General features: G+C 33.2%; 1 protein-coding gene across 1 annotated transcript in view; it reads right to left on the reverse strand.

Annotated features, from left to right (window-relative positions):
* The window catches only part of LOC114335348 (serine protease snake), a 102,869-nt gene that overhangs the window by 37,089 nt on the left and 51,837 nt on the right, over positions 1-13,943 (reverse strand). The gene's annotated exons all lie outside the window — the stretch shown is intronic.

Genomic DNA, 13,943 nt, shown 5'->3' on the forward strand with positions numbered 1-13,943 from the left:
ATTTTAAGATATTTTAACCCAATTCACCTAGTCCCAAAATGCTTCCTAAAGGAGCTAGAGCTCTTTGAAGATGGCGTCTTGTAAGTAGTTTTTCTTAAATAACTCCAGAACGCTTCTATTGAGAGAAACGAAAATAGGTATGTGTATTTACCTTCCAGAGATAAATCGATTCCATCTATCACCAATTTCCAGTACCGATCATAAGCGTGCGTTTTGGGTAGGGCAACGGTTATTTTATCACATAACTTTTTTGTTTTTAATTTTTAGGCATTTTTGACTCTGTATTATTAAATTGTGAGATATTCTACAACTAAAAGGTACTCTTGTTTTATGTCGATAGGATACACCGTTTTCTAGGAAAAATCGATTTGAAAATTTTTCTTTTTTTTGAATTTCAAAAAAAACTATTTAGAAATCTGAAAATTGGTACGTTTATCTATATTTTAGAGATGAATCGATTTCATTAAGTGCGAATTTCTAGTACGGGTGATATGCGTTCGTTTTGGGTAGGTCAACGGATATTTTATCGCGTAACATTTTTGTCTTTAATTTTTAACCATTTTTGACTCTAGATTATTAACTTATGAGTTATTCCAATACTAGAAGTTACTCTTGCTTTAAGTTGATAAAATACACCGTTTTTTTTTTAAATGATTCTCAATTTTTATTCAAATTCAAAAAACGAAAAATTTTATATTCGATTTTTCTAGAAAACCGTGTGTCCTACGGACTTAAACTAAGAGTATCTTTTAGTACTATAATAGTTCACAATTTAATAATCCAGTGTCAAAAATGCTTAAAAATTAAAGACAAAAAAGTTATGTGATAAAATAACCGTTGCCCTACCCAAAACGGACGCCTACCCAAAATGATCGACACTGGAAATTGGCAATGGGTGGAATCGATTTATCTCTGGAAGATAAATATATGTACCGATTTTCGTTTTTCTAAATTGAAGCGTTCTGGAGATATTTAAGAAAAACTAATTACAAGAAGCCATCTTTAAAGAGCTCTCTCTAGCTACCTTAGGAAGCATTTTCGGACTAGGTGAATTAAGCTAAATTGTCTTAAAATTATCTGAAGAATCTCCTGTCTTCGTTTGTCGGTAGAGTTTCTGGACACCCTGTATATAATTTTTTTCTTGTAGATGTTGAGAGAACCTAAATATATGTTGGTTGGATCAGTTAATAAATGAAACGACGAAAACCGTAAATGGACGATAGTGCCTAGTGCCTATCAATATGGTACCCAAATACAGGGACATCTGCATACGAGTGGGATGGGGGATAGGAAACACAACTTAGGCTGCAAAGTTAGCCATAGACGAGTCTAAAACTGCAGAAGGGTCATTATCATCATCAACAACTATTCCATCCATCGTTGGATGTAAGCCTCTCTTAGGTGTGTCCAATCATATCTGTTTGTTGTTTTTTTGCATCCATTCGTGTCCAGCCATTCACTTGATGTTAGATAGATTTAGAGAGATGGTTTTCTGGCCTATTCCACTGCGCCCTTTTCAGATCTATTGTGGCCCTCTAGTCCTAGATAACATTCTCTAGCCTGACCCTTTTTAAAAAGTCTAATATCTTCAAGACTGAACCTTCCATGTAGCTATTTTCCGTTGGATTTTGTTCTCCTAATGCAAAGAACCGCACATTTGCCAGACTGTCACAATGACATAAAATGTTCTCTGCTGTTTCTTCCTCCAGGTGACAGAATTTACACAGGTCATCATCTGCCAATCCCATCAGCTTTAAGTGCCTATTCAGCTTACAGTGCCCTGTTAGCAGACCTATTATGGCTTTGACTGTTTTCCTGTCTTTGCTTATTAGGTCTGCCGTAAATTTTGGCGAATGTTCTGTAATGAACTCTTTCGCCTGTCTTTGACCTGGTGAATTCCTCCACCATTCCAAAGATTTGTGAGCTACCCACTTTCTTGTAGCCGTTCTTGTAACTGCCTTTGCAACGCCGCAGAAGCTTTCCGGTCCAACGAATGGCATTAATGAGCCTTGTTTGGCCATTTCATCTGCTTTTTCATTGCCCTTATGACCCTCGTGCCCCGTTACCCAGGCCACCGTAACCTTGCTACGATCTCCTAGTTTATTTAGGGCACTCACACAATCCCATACAAGCTTAGAATTGACCTCTACAAAATTGAGTGCCTTAAGCGCTGCCTGACTGTCTGTGAAGATGGCAACTGAACGGAACGTTCTTTTCTGCCTTTCTACTTCTTCCAGGCAGTGATGGATTGCTGTTATTTCTGCCTGGAAAATTGTGACATCCTTTGATAGACTAACGGGGAACTGAATCCCTTGATTTGTTCCTACTATGCCGGCTCCCACACCTTCCGATGTTTTTGAGCCATCAGTGTACCAGGTAGCAACAGCCTGTATGGGTACACCTTCCTTTCAGTCTTCCCTGCCTGGTATATTAATTTTAAACTTATTGTCAAACCTATATCTCGTTGCTGTTGCATCGATAGGCTGCCTTATCACCATATCGGCTTTTAGCTCCTCGATTAGCTTTCTATTGTCAGCACCATGCACCTGGCTTATATGTGGCTGACCATGGATTAAACTGTGCATCACTGATCTGGCTTCGCCCTGCACAAAGATATGAAGTAGTGGTAGATTCAGCAGGACCTCCAGCGCTGCTGTATGAGTGGTTTTTATGGCCTTTGTAATACACAAGTATGCTAGCCTTTGTGTATTACCTAGCAGCTTTATTGCTCCCACTTGCTGCGTCTTTGTCCACCACGTCACCGAGCCGTAGGTTATCATGGGTCTAATAACCCTTGTATATAACCATAGAGTCATTTTGGAGTTAAGCTCCCAATTCTTACCACACATTCTTCTACACCTGCCCAGGGTAATAATAGTTTTTGTGTGGTTTTTAGGATGTGAGTATTCCATGTAAGCCTATGATCAAAATAAACCCCAAGGTATTTTGTTTCTTTGGCAAATGAAATCTCTTTTCCTCCCAGCACCGGTGGTTTTTGGCCTTGTAGTGCTGTCTTTTTGGTGAAGTTGACGATTTGTGTTTTCTGAGCATTGACTATCAGTCTCTCTTGTTTACACCAGTCGTCAACTATATTTAGGGCTGCTTGCATTCTTCCAAACACCACCTGGGCAAACCTGCCCCTGACAACGATTGCTATATCGTCAGCGTATCCTAGACAGTAAAAGTCTTCTGTGGACAGATTTTTGAGAAGATCATCTACCAAGGTTGCCCAAAGTAGAGGTGAAAGGACTCCTACTCTTGCTTTGATGGTTGCTTTACCCAGAATGGATATGACTATCCTATTCTCCAGGGATGCCCTTATCCATCTGCAAATGACCGCAGGTGCGCCTCGTCTACTCATAGCCCCTATCAAAGAGCTGGTAGTAACATTATCAAATGCCCCTTCAATATCTAAAAAAGCGACAATTGCTATCTCTTTGTCCTCCATTGACTTTGAGATAAGTATATTTAGATCATCCAATGCAGAGTCCGTAGATTTACCAGGTTGGTATACGTATTGACGATTGCTTAGAGGATTATCTTTTAGCATTTCGTCCCTGACCAGAAGCCTTTCTAGCGTTTTTAATAGAAAAGAGGATAGGCTTATTGGTCTATATGACTTTGGTGTTAAGTCTGATACTTTACCTACATTAGGCAAGTATATAACTTTAACTTTTTGCCATTTAACCTTTTGCCACTTGATGTTACCAGTCCATCTTGTTTGAGGTCTGCCTCTACATCATTTGCTTGACCTTGGTCGCCATTCGAGAATCCGCTTTGTCCAACGGTTATCTTCCGTTCTTACTATGTGTCGTGCCCAGTTCCATTATAACATGGCAATCTTCTGGATCACAACTGTTACTTTTGATCATCATCCTATCTCTTTATTGGACTTGCAATCACTGAGCTTAATGTTGAGCATTCTCTGTTCCATAGCTCTCTGAGTCGCTTGATGTTTGTGAACTACGCTGTTGTTAAAAGTCCAAGTTTCCGTTCCGTATGTCGGAACTGGCAACACGTACTTATCGAAAGTTTTTGCCGTTAAGGGGATGGGTACGTAGTTTCTGCTCCAATGCAATTCAAATGGGATTAATTTTTTTCGAATCCTGGAAAAACTAATAAGTATTTTTTTAAAATTTAATCGCAGAATGAGAGATTACGTTATAAGCGAGGGCCAAAAGTCCCTGAGAACTTCTATAATGTTTATTTTAATAAGTTACAGGGGTGAAAAACTAAGAGAAAATTTAGTGTGATTTTTAATTTCAAATATCTCATTCAGAATATACTTTTTATTTATTCTGAGGAACTTTCGGCCCTCGGTAATAATTTAGTCTTTCATTTTGCGTTTAAATTTTTCAAAAATATTTATTGGTTTTTTCAGGATTCTAAAAAAATGAACACAATGTCCGTTGTAATATTTTCCAAATCTATCTTTGTCATACAACGCACTCAGTCGAATAGAATATTGTCAGTAGTAATTGCACAAGAGCTCTGAAATTATTGAATTTTTCCCGAGTGACACTTTGACAGTTTTAATTTCACGAGCCGAAGGCGAGTGAAATTATGTCAAAGTGTCACGAGAGCAAAAATTCTATATTAATTTCAGAGGTCGAGTGCAATTTGTTGCGATTATTTCATGAATAAAACTGTTCAAAACCAAAATTTTATTGTAATTTATTTATGTAGGTACCATTAAACACACAGTTTTTATAAATATTTGACGATTGAAAGTCATCACTTTTATAATTTTTAAAACATTAATTGTCATTGAATGTATTTTTTCGTAGTAACGAAGGGCATCTGTCGTAATATACTTAACGACGGGAGATTATCAAAAATTATCGATTTAATTCAGATTTCTGTAGCTTTCTATTGGTCAGAATCTCCTATGAATGAAATAATCAGCATAATATTCTCAGTCAGACAGTAAATATTTTAAATATTTGACATGGCATCGGGAATATTTTGAGCTGTTGATAAATAATTGATTTAAGTTGTCTTAAATAAAGTTAAGTTGTCTTAAATAAAATTAAGTTGTGCAAGTTCGGCAAAGAGGCACCTGGTTTCTACGCTCAGCAACATTTTTCGAACTTTTAATTATATTGGCCAATTATATTAGTCGTAGTTACTGGATAATTGTCAAGGCCATAGTCCAAAAAAATAATAAGAAGAAAAAATAAGATTCAGGTTATTTTATTAAAACGTAAACAATTGTATGTAGTAAATAAAATTAGTTATTATAATGCAGTACTGCAAGCAAAATACAATTAATTAAATTTTCCTTTATATAATAATTGCATATCATATCAATATAGTGGAGCAGTATATAATTTTTCTTCTTCAATGACAGTAGGTATGAAATATACGTCAATTTGACAATTTCAATTGACAATATGAATTATTTAAGAATGTTGCAATATTTATCCGCTATTCGCGCACGATCGTTTCTCGTATCCCCTCCAAGTACTTGCACACCGCGAATACAGTGATGAGCGCAATAATAGTCGGCAAAGTAGCGCAAAAGGTGGAAAACATAATACATTGCGAAACAAAAACAGATGAAAGTAGTGGAGGTGGAAATGATCGTTATCAATGTATAAATTAACATTACATTACATAGTTTCCCACCTTTAGACGTCTGTGACAGGAGTATTTTATAAAATTCTACTATCACAGTGACAGTTGTCATACTCCTCTGATACGTCTAAAGGTGGAAACCTAAAGGGCCGTCAATAAGGGGATTTGGCTCCGAATTCTATCCTACTACATTGATTTACTTCATATTTTCAAAGTAAGTAGGGAATAGCTTAACAAACAAAGTCTACCCTATGCCGAAGTGCGCTTCTATATTGGGGGTGATTCCCACCCCTTCTCGTGGGTGAAAAATGTTTTTATTAAAATAGCCACCAAAGAGGCTAGGGAACCTAATTTTAAGCAAAAACTGTTTTATAATTATTTTTTGAAAACTCAATGCTTATGAGTTATTCGTGGTTGAAAATTAGCAATTTTCATTGAAAAATTACACCTTTTCGAACGGATTTTAGCGAATATCTTAAAAACTATGCATCTAACAAAAAAACTATATAAAATATTTCTGTAGGTTATACAAAAACAAAGAGATTTTCTCCTTCATAAATCTTCTAGTTAAAACACAAAGAGTGGTATGGTAGGTAAAAAGAGTTTGTTTTATTTCTGCATGCTCAAATCGGTTTATTCAACTTGAAATAACAGAGAAACTATCGATTTTAAGTGTATAATGATACTATTAAGTTTTGTAGGGCTTGAAAAGACCTTTAAAGTGAGCAATACTAAATGTCGACCATATTCAAACTAAGCGAGATATTCTGCCAAAAAATTGATGACTAATGTATTTTAAGAAGAAATGAGAAGTATATTTAACCCCTCATCCATCAGAACTTAAATACATCGTTTTGCTTCTATAATACTTTTTACTATAGTGTTATTTCTATGTTCAAAAAGTCGGACTGGATTAAAATAAACGGTTTTGAAAAAAATAAGATTAAATTGTAGAGCGCATTTTTAAATTTTCTTAAAATTCTTCCTTGCCTCCATGTAACTCGAAAAATATAAGAGATACGAAAAAAAGATATTTTCAAAAATGTACGGTTTTTTCAGATATAAATTTCCTTTTTATTTTTCATTGTTGTATCTCTTATCATTTTCAAGTTACATAGGGAAAAAGGAGATTTTTAAGAAAATTTAAAAATGCGCTCTATAATTTGATTTTTTTTTTCAAAAAGCATTCATTTTAAACCCGTCCAATTTTTTTAACATATAAATAACACTATAATAAAAGGTATTGTAAAAGGAAAACAATGGATTTACATTTTGGTGGATGGGGGTAAAATTACTTCTCATTTTTTCTTAAAATACATTAGTTATAAATTTTGTTTGCAGCATATCTCGCTTAATTTTAATGTAATGGACCTTTAATATAGCTCATTTTAAAGGTCTTTTCAAGCACTACAAAAGGTATTAGTAGCATTATACACCTAAAGTTGACCGTTTCTCTGTTATTTCAAGTTGAATACACCAATTTGAGAATGTGCCAAAAAACAAACTATTTTCACCTACCATACCTATCTCTTTTTGTATTTTAACTGGAAGATTTAAGAAGGCAAGTGTTTTTTGTTTTTTATTACTTACAAAAATGTTTAATATATTTTTTTAGTTAGATGCATAGTTTTTAAGGTATTCGCAAAAAACCGTTCGAAAAGATATTTTATTTCCATGAAAATAGCCAATTTTCAACCACGAATATCTCAAAAAGGATTGAGTTTTAAAAAAAAAATTGTAGAACAGTTTTTGCTTAGAATTAGGTTCTCTAGCGAATTAGGGTTGTCATTTTAAGCAAAATTTTTTCCACCCATAAGAAGGGGTGGGAACCACCCCCAAGATAAAAGCTCACATCGGCATAGGGTAGACTTTGAATTAGGAGACAAGTAGAGGCTAGGCCCAAAATTTCATTAAAATCCATGCAATAGGATAGAATTCGGAGGTAATATCCTATTCTTGCTCCCATTGACTGGCGTATATATTATGTAATTTAATGTTATTTTATCGAAGTTTAAAACTTTTTGTACAAATAAAGCATGATCCTTTATTGCCACTTATTAAAAAAACTAATTTTATGGAAATTCCAATATTATACACAATCCTATCCCTAAATTACTATAGAATAAATTTCATTATACATACTTGTTATTTTTTTAGACACATTTCTAATAAAGAAATTATGGAAACACCGCAAAATAATGAATCACTCACGATTTAATTACGTGTTTATTAAAAATTAAAAATAAATTTGAAGTGCATACATTTCGGGAAATGTATTTTGTAATAAAAAAAAACGGGAGATAAAAGGACAAAAAATAATACCAGGTGGGTTAAAAAAAATAGTCTAGTTATTGATAGTTCTGTTTTTATTCCCTCACTCCAGCTTCTTCTCGGCCTTCCTCTGTCATCTGGCATTCTCTGTACATGGCCGTATCATATTAATTATTGTTTTGTTTTTATGTCATCAAATATTGTATGCGTGACCACCGTCATTTCTCGTAGTCTCTCATTTAGTATCCGATCTCTTCTTGCTTTATCTGTTGATCTTCTCCAGAAGTCTATTTCTCTACCCAATAACATTTTATCTGTTCTTTGTTTCATTGGCCGAACTTTACTGCCACTATGTTATTACACTTTTAAGAATGGTATTGCATATGAACTATTTATTCGCTTTAGATATTGTTTGATCCTACAGCATGCCGTTCATCATGGATATGGGTTTTCTACCTGTAAGTTTCTATCTTTTATAGCAGCATCGAGTATACCATCTTGAGATATATTGATGCCCAGGATTCATCACAGTGTTTAATTTCTACATCGCTTCCGTTTTCTTAATGTTGACTTCGAGATCCCATTTATTGTATTCTTCTATTAGCTTCCGCATCATGTAACTCAAGTCGTCATGATCCTGAGCAATCAGAATTTGGCCATAAATGAAACATAAAGTGTATAGTGTTATCTCGTCATTTAGAGGGATTTCCATGCCATTACATTTCTTTTCCATAGCTTGAGAGCTTGTTCCAGATAAATTTTGAAAAGTGTATGTGAAATACAGCAGCCCTGCGTCAGTTCTGTCGTGTCCTTAAATCGCTCAGATACCCTTGATCAAATTTTAAGTTTTGCAGTCGTTCCATTATAAAGACTGTGGACTGCTTTGATAGAAACAGTATTAAAAAAATAATACTGGGTTAAAAAAATATTCTTACTTTTTGGAGTAGCTTAAAAAAGTAGGATAGTCAACAAAAAAAAACTTTGTACGCATTACAGATAACCAAAGAGCCCATTAGGTATCGGTAAATACCTATTTTATTCAACAGGGAACAGGTAGGATTAAGCAAAAAAAAGAATTATGATGTTTTGGCCATTTGGTTAGACATAAACAATATTTTGAGTTTATATACAAAAATACGTCGTGCCCTCATAGTCCATTAATTTACCCACGATTTTCGCTCCGTATTTTAAAAAGCCGCTTGGATTGATATGGAATTTGGCACACACCTAGCTAACAAGTCATATTGTGAGGTGAGAGCCGCCCCATGGGCTTCTACTAATAGCCTACTTTTCACTAGCTACAACTCTGCTTCTACTGGATCTACAGACTTCATACACACACCATCATTTCACATTTTTATAAGCTATATTTTTTACGAATATTTTCTATTTTTAGCTTATTTTGGTGAAATACTTACTGTTTGAGTTATTTGCAAAAATCCGTCTAAAAACGTGTTTTTTTTTTCGTTGAGAATTGCTCGGAAATAATACACAGGGTGTCCCGAAAAGATTGGTTATAAATTATATCACAGATTCTGGGTTCAAAAAGGTTGACTGAGCCTTACCTGATTTAACTTAGTACAAATGTGCACATAAAAAAAGTTTCAGCCCTTTGAAGTTACAAAATGAAAATAAATTTTTGCCAATATATCGAAAACTATTAGAGATTTTTTACTGAAAGTAGACATGTGGCATTCTTATGGTAGGAGCATCTTGAAAAAAAAAATATAGTGAAATTTGTGCATCCCATAAAAATTTTATGGGGGTTTCGTTCCCTTAAACCCCCCTAAATTTTTGTGTATGTTCCTATTAAATTATTATTTTAGTACTATTAGTTAAACCTACTGTTTTTAAAACTTTTTTGCCTCTTAGTACTTTCTCGAAAAGCCAGTTTTTATCGAGATATTTTAAATATTTTTCAATTCCACCACGTATTAATTGTGTATATGGTTAAGTACGATTGTGATTATAGAGACCTGGAAATAATATGAAAAATTTATAATTATTTACATTTTTATAATATGAAAAAACACTAAGAGGCAGAAAAGTTTTAAAAACACTGTGTTTAATTAATGGTACCTCAATAAAAATTTAATTGGAACGTACACACACATTTGGGGGTTTAGAGGAACGAAACCCCCATAAAATTTTTATGTAAACATATTAAAAAAGAAGCCGCATCTCGATAAAAACTGGCTTATCGAAAAAATACTAAGAGGCAAAAAGGTTTTAAAAATATTGTGTTTAACTAATGGTACCACAATAATAATTCAATTGGATCGTACATACAAATTTCACTGTTGTTCTTTTTAAGATGATCCTGCCATAAGAATGCCACATGTCCGTTTTCAATGAAAAATTTCTGAGTTTTAGATATAGGTATGAAAAAAAATCGATTTTCATTTTGTAACTTTAAAGGGCTGTAACTTTTTTTGTGTGCACTATTGTATATAGGTAAGTGAGGTCAATCAAGCTATTTTTAACTCCAGAATCTGTAGTATAATTTATGACCAATCTTTCGGGACACCCTGTATAACTCGAAAAGTATATTGACTTGTTAAAAAATTCTATAGAAAAAAATGCTTAGAATTAGTCAGTTTATCCACTTCCATAGATAACGTCAACTAAAAAACTTTGTATTCGGACTTATTTTGAACGTGTATTTTTTACCCCCGAGAAGAGGTGGTACACCCCCAGAACAAAAGCGCACATCGGAACAATATCACTTTTGTGTCTTTGACATGTTAGCTATGTGTGTGTCAAATTTTATGTCAATCCAAGCGGTTCTTTAAAATTCGGAGGTTTTGCAATATTTTACCTTGAGTGAACGGTCTATTAACCTGTATAGCTTTCCAAATTATTGGCTCAACATAATTTACATACAATTTATTATGATTTAAGATAATAATAAGATAATAAATAAATCGGATTCTTCAAACTCTTAATAATTATTAATAGTCGAGGAAATGAAGCTGAAAAAATGGCAAAACCTCGCAATTTTTTCGTCCAGCATCGATTTGTACAAAAATTTGGGATTAGGCTCATTACACCCTCTAGTTCATTTTCTATATTAAGCCGTTGTACGCTTTTTTTTAGGGTGAAAACTACCCCTAATTGTAAAAAATTATGAAATAACATTTTAAACTTTAATATTGTCAACATTTGGTTCTTATTAGTTACATAATGATTGTTTTATGCTTTAAGATATACTATCATAATATTTTAACCCTTAAAACCACCCTTGTTAGAGCTATATATAAAAAATATACTTATCCTGAAAGCATAATTTCGGCTTGCATCGATTTACATAAAAATTTGGAATTAGGATGATCTCACCCTGTACTTCATATTTTATATCATGCGTTGATTATTTTTAGGGGTGTAACTACCCCTTATTGTCAAAAATTATATAAAAACATTGTAAACTTTAATATGGGTAAAATTTGGTTTTAATTGGTCAAATAATGATTGTTTTATACTTTAGGATATAATATTACAGTTTTTATAAGTAGATATTTTAATATATCTATACAGAAAAAAAAGTAGAATTAAATAATTAAAAAACATTTATTTACACAAAAATTCGAATTTACAAATATGAACAAATTAATAGCAAAATACAAATAGTTTTTTAGTCATCTTCCAGTATACGAACCGGTTCTGTGGTATTATACCTACATTGAAAATTATCCATAAGCGGACTATCCGAATTTTTAGAAAAAAAAAATCGTTTTATAAACATAGCTCCTTCATTTATGGCGATAAAAAGTACTTTCAAAAATGACTTTGTAGGATTATTGAAGAGTTATAAGACTGTGTGAATTAAATTCCGTAAGATCCCTTAGTTTTTAATTAAGGTGGGTTTAAAGGGCTCGAATAAGGGGGTGTTTGCTCGTAAATAGAGGTTTTAAACAGCTATATCTCGCTAACTCTTCGCTTCAATGAAAATTTACGCACAAGAGAATTTTAGTTATTAAAAAAGCTACAGTTTAGTGATTTACAATTTTTTTCGTATCTCGAGTATTTTCGGAGATATTTTGAAGTAAAAGGTGAAAAATGGGTAATTCCAATGGGTAATAAATGGGTGGTAAATGGATAAAATTAGGCCTTTTAAATAGGTCACACTTCTTGGGTGTATTTGGCAAAACCTCGCAATTGAAACGACTACAGAAAGGTAAAGACCAATTTTTAATTAGGAGGGTAGTTAGGGGGTTGTTTTCACTGATTTTTTTCATAGAGAAAAGCAGGTACCGACTTTTTTCGATCATAAGTCGCTTAATTTTCAGGCTAGAAACTTTTTATTAATATTTTTTGAGAGGCCTAAATATACTTGAAAAAAGATTATTGAAATTTTCCTCGAAAAATGCAAAGTTTTTCCGTTATTTCACTTTGAATATTTCAACTTATGCATTTGACGAAAAAAGTTAAATTTAACATGCCGTATTTCGGTTTGTATTGGTCTTAAAGGTATTACAGAAAAATAATTTTCCGCAAATCGCCAGGAAATTTTGACATTCCTGTCAAAATTTCTTGAAGAAAAAGTCAGGACTTCCTTACTGTAAGGAAATGTCATTTCCTTACTGTAAGGAAATGATATTTCCGTACAGTTGTTAGTGTTAAATTTATAAGCGTCAAGTTTGACAATTCAACCTCAATACGTTTCCATAGTAACCCAAGTAATTTTATTAGGAATTTCAAAGCACCATTTATTTGGGAATAAAATTATCGCGTTTTTTTTAAATCAATCAATATCTGTCGAATTTTAAACGATTTGCGGAAAAATAGTATGTTTACCTCGTAGGAAAAGCCACATTCCTGGACTCTGTGTTGCTAAGTCTCGGCTTGCGCCTCGACTTAGCAATCTTCACAGTCGTCCAGGAATGTTAAGCTTTTCCTACCCGGTAAACAATGTACTATTGGTTTGTATTACTAAAAGATGCAATTTTAATATTTACAGTTTTTTCAGTATTTACAGTATTCGCAAAAAACCGTCTAAAAAAGTTGATTTTTTTCATCGAAAAACTGTTATTTTCAAGCGCGAATAACTCGAAAAATATTAGTTTTACGAAGAAAATGTAAAAAACATTTTTTCTTAGAATTACTTTTTACATCGATTTACATGGTTAAAAGGTAATAAAAAATTGGGGGTCAACCACCCCCAAGGTTTTAGCGTACAGCGGTATGATATACAAAATGATCCTTGGACTATTCCCTACCTTCTGCGAAAATTTCAAGTAAATCCATGCTGGACGAAAAAATTTCGAGCCAAAATGCTTCATTTCCTCGACTAAAAAGCAATAATAGCATCTTAGTATTTATAGTCCATTCTTTCACGGTTTTTGCTCTAAATTTTAAAAAACCGCTTGGATTGACATGAAATTTGGCATACGCATAGCTTACATGTCAAAGAAAAAAAGTGATATTGTGCCGACGTGTGCTTTTGCCCTGGGGGTGACTTTCACCCCCTCTTGGAGGTGAAAAAATATATGTCCAAAACAACTCCGGAAATGGGTAAACTGACTAATTTTAAGTAACTTTTGTTCTATAGGGCTTTTTCGCCAAGTCAACACTTTTCAAGTTATTTGCGAGTGAATATGTTCATTTTTCAACAAAATAACCACAGTTTTAGACGGTTTTTCGCAAATAACTCAAAAAGTAAGTATTTTGTCGAAAAAACCGTCCTTAGCAAAAATATAGCCTATAAAAAAGTAAAAAAAAATGGTGTACGCGTTAGGTCTCTGGATCTCGTAGAACCAGAGTTATAGCCAATGAAATATAGATTCATATTCACCAAATTTCAAATAGAATATTTCGACGTGAAATATCAAAAAAATTAAGCACTTTTTGGGGAAAACCCATTTTAACTTTTTTAAAGTGTTTAAAAAAAGCTTTATTTCTGTTTTTACGAAAAGTTTCTAGCGTTAAATTTAAGCAAGTTACGCTAAAAATAAAGTTGATCCCTTTTGTTTTTGCAAAAAAAATCGGGAAGACCACCCCCTAATTAGCAACTTAAATGAAATTAATCGTTGCCGCTCCATAAATTATTTTACTTATATTGTGTTTATATGATCTGTAAGTTTCATCGATTCAAAGTG

This window comes from Diabrotica virgifera, chromosome 4 (genome assembly GCF_917563875.1).
Source record: "Diabrotica virgifera virgifera chromosome 4, PGI_DIABVI_V3a".
NCBI lineage: Eukaryota > Metazoa > Arthropoda > Insecta > Coleoptera > Chrysomelidae > Diabrotica > Diabrotica virgifera.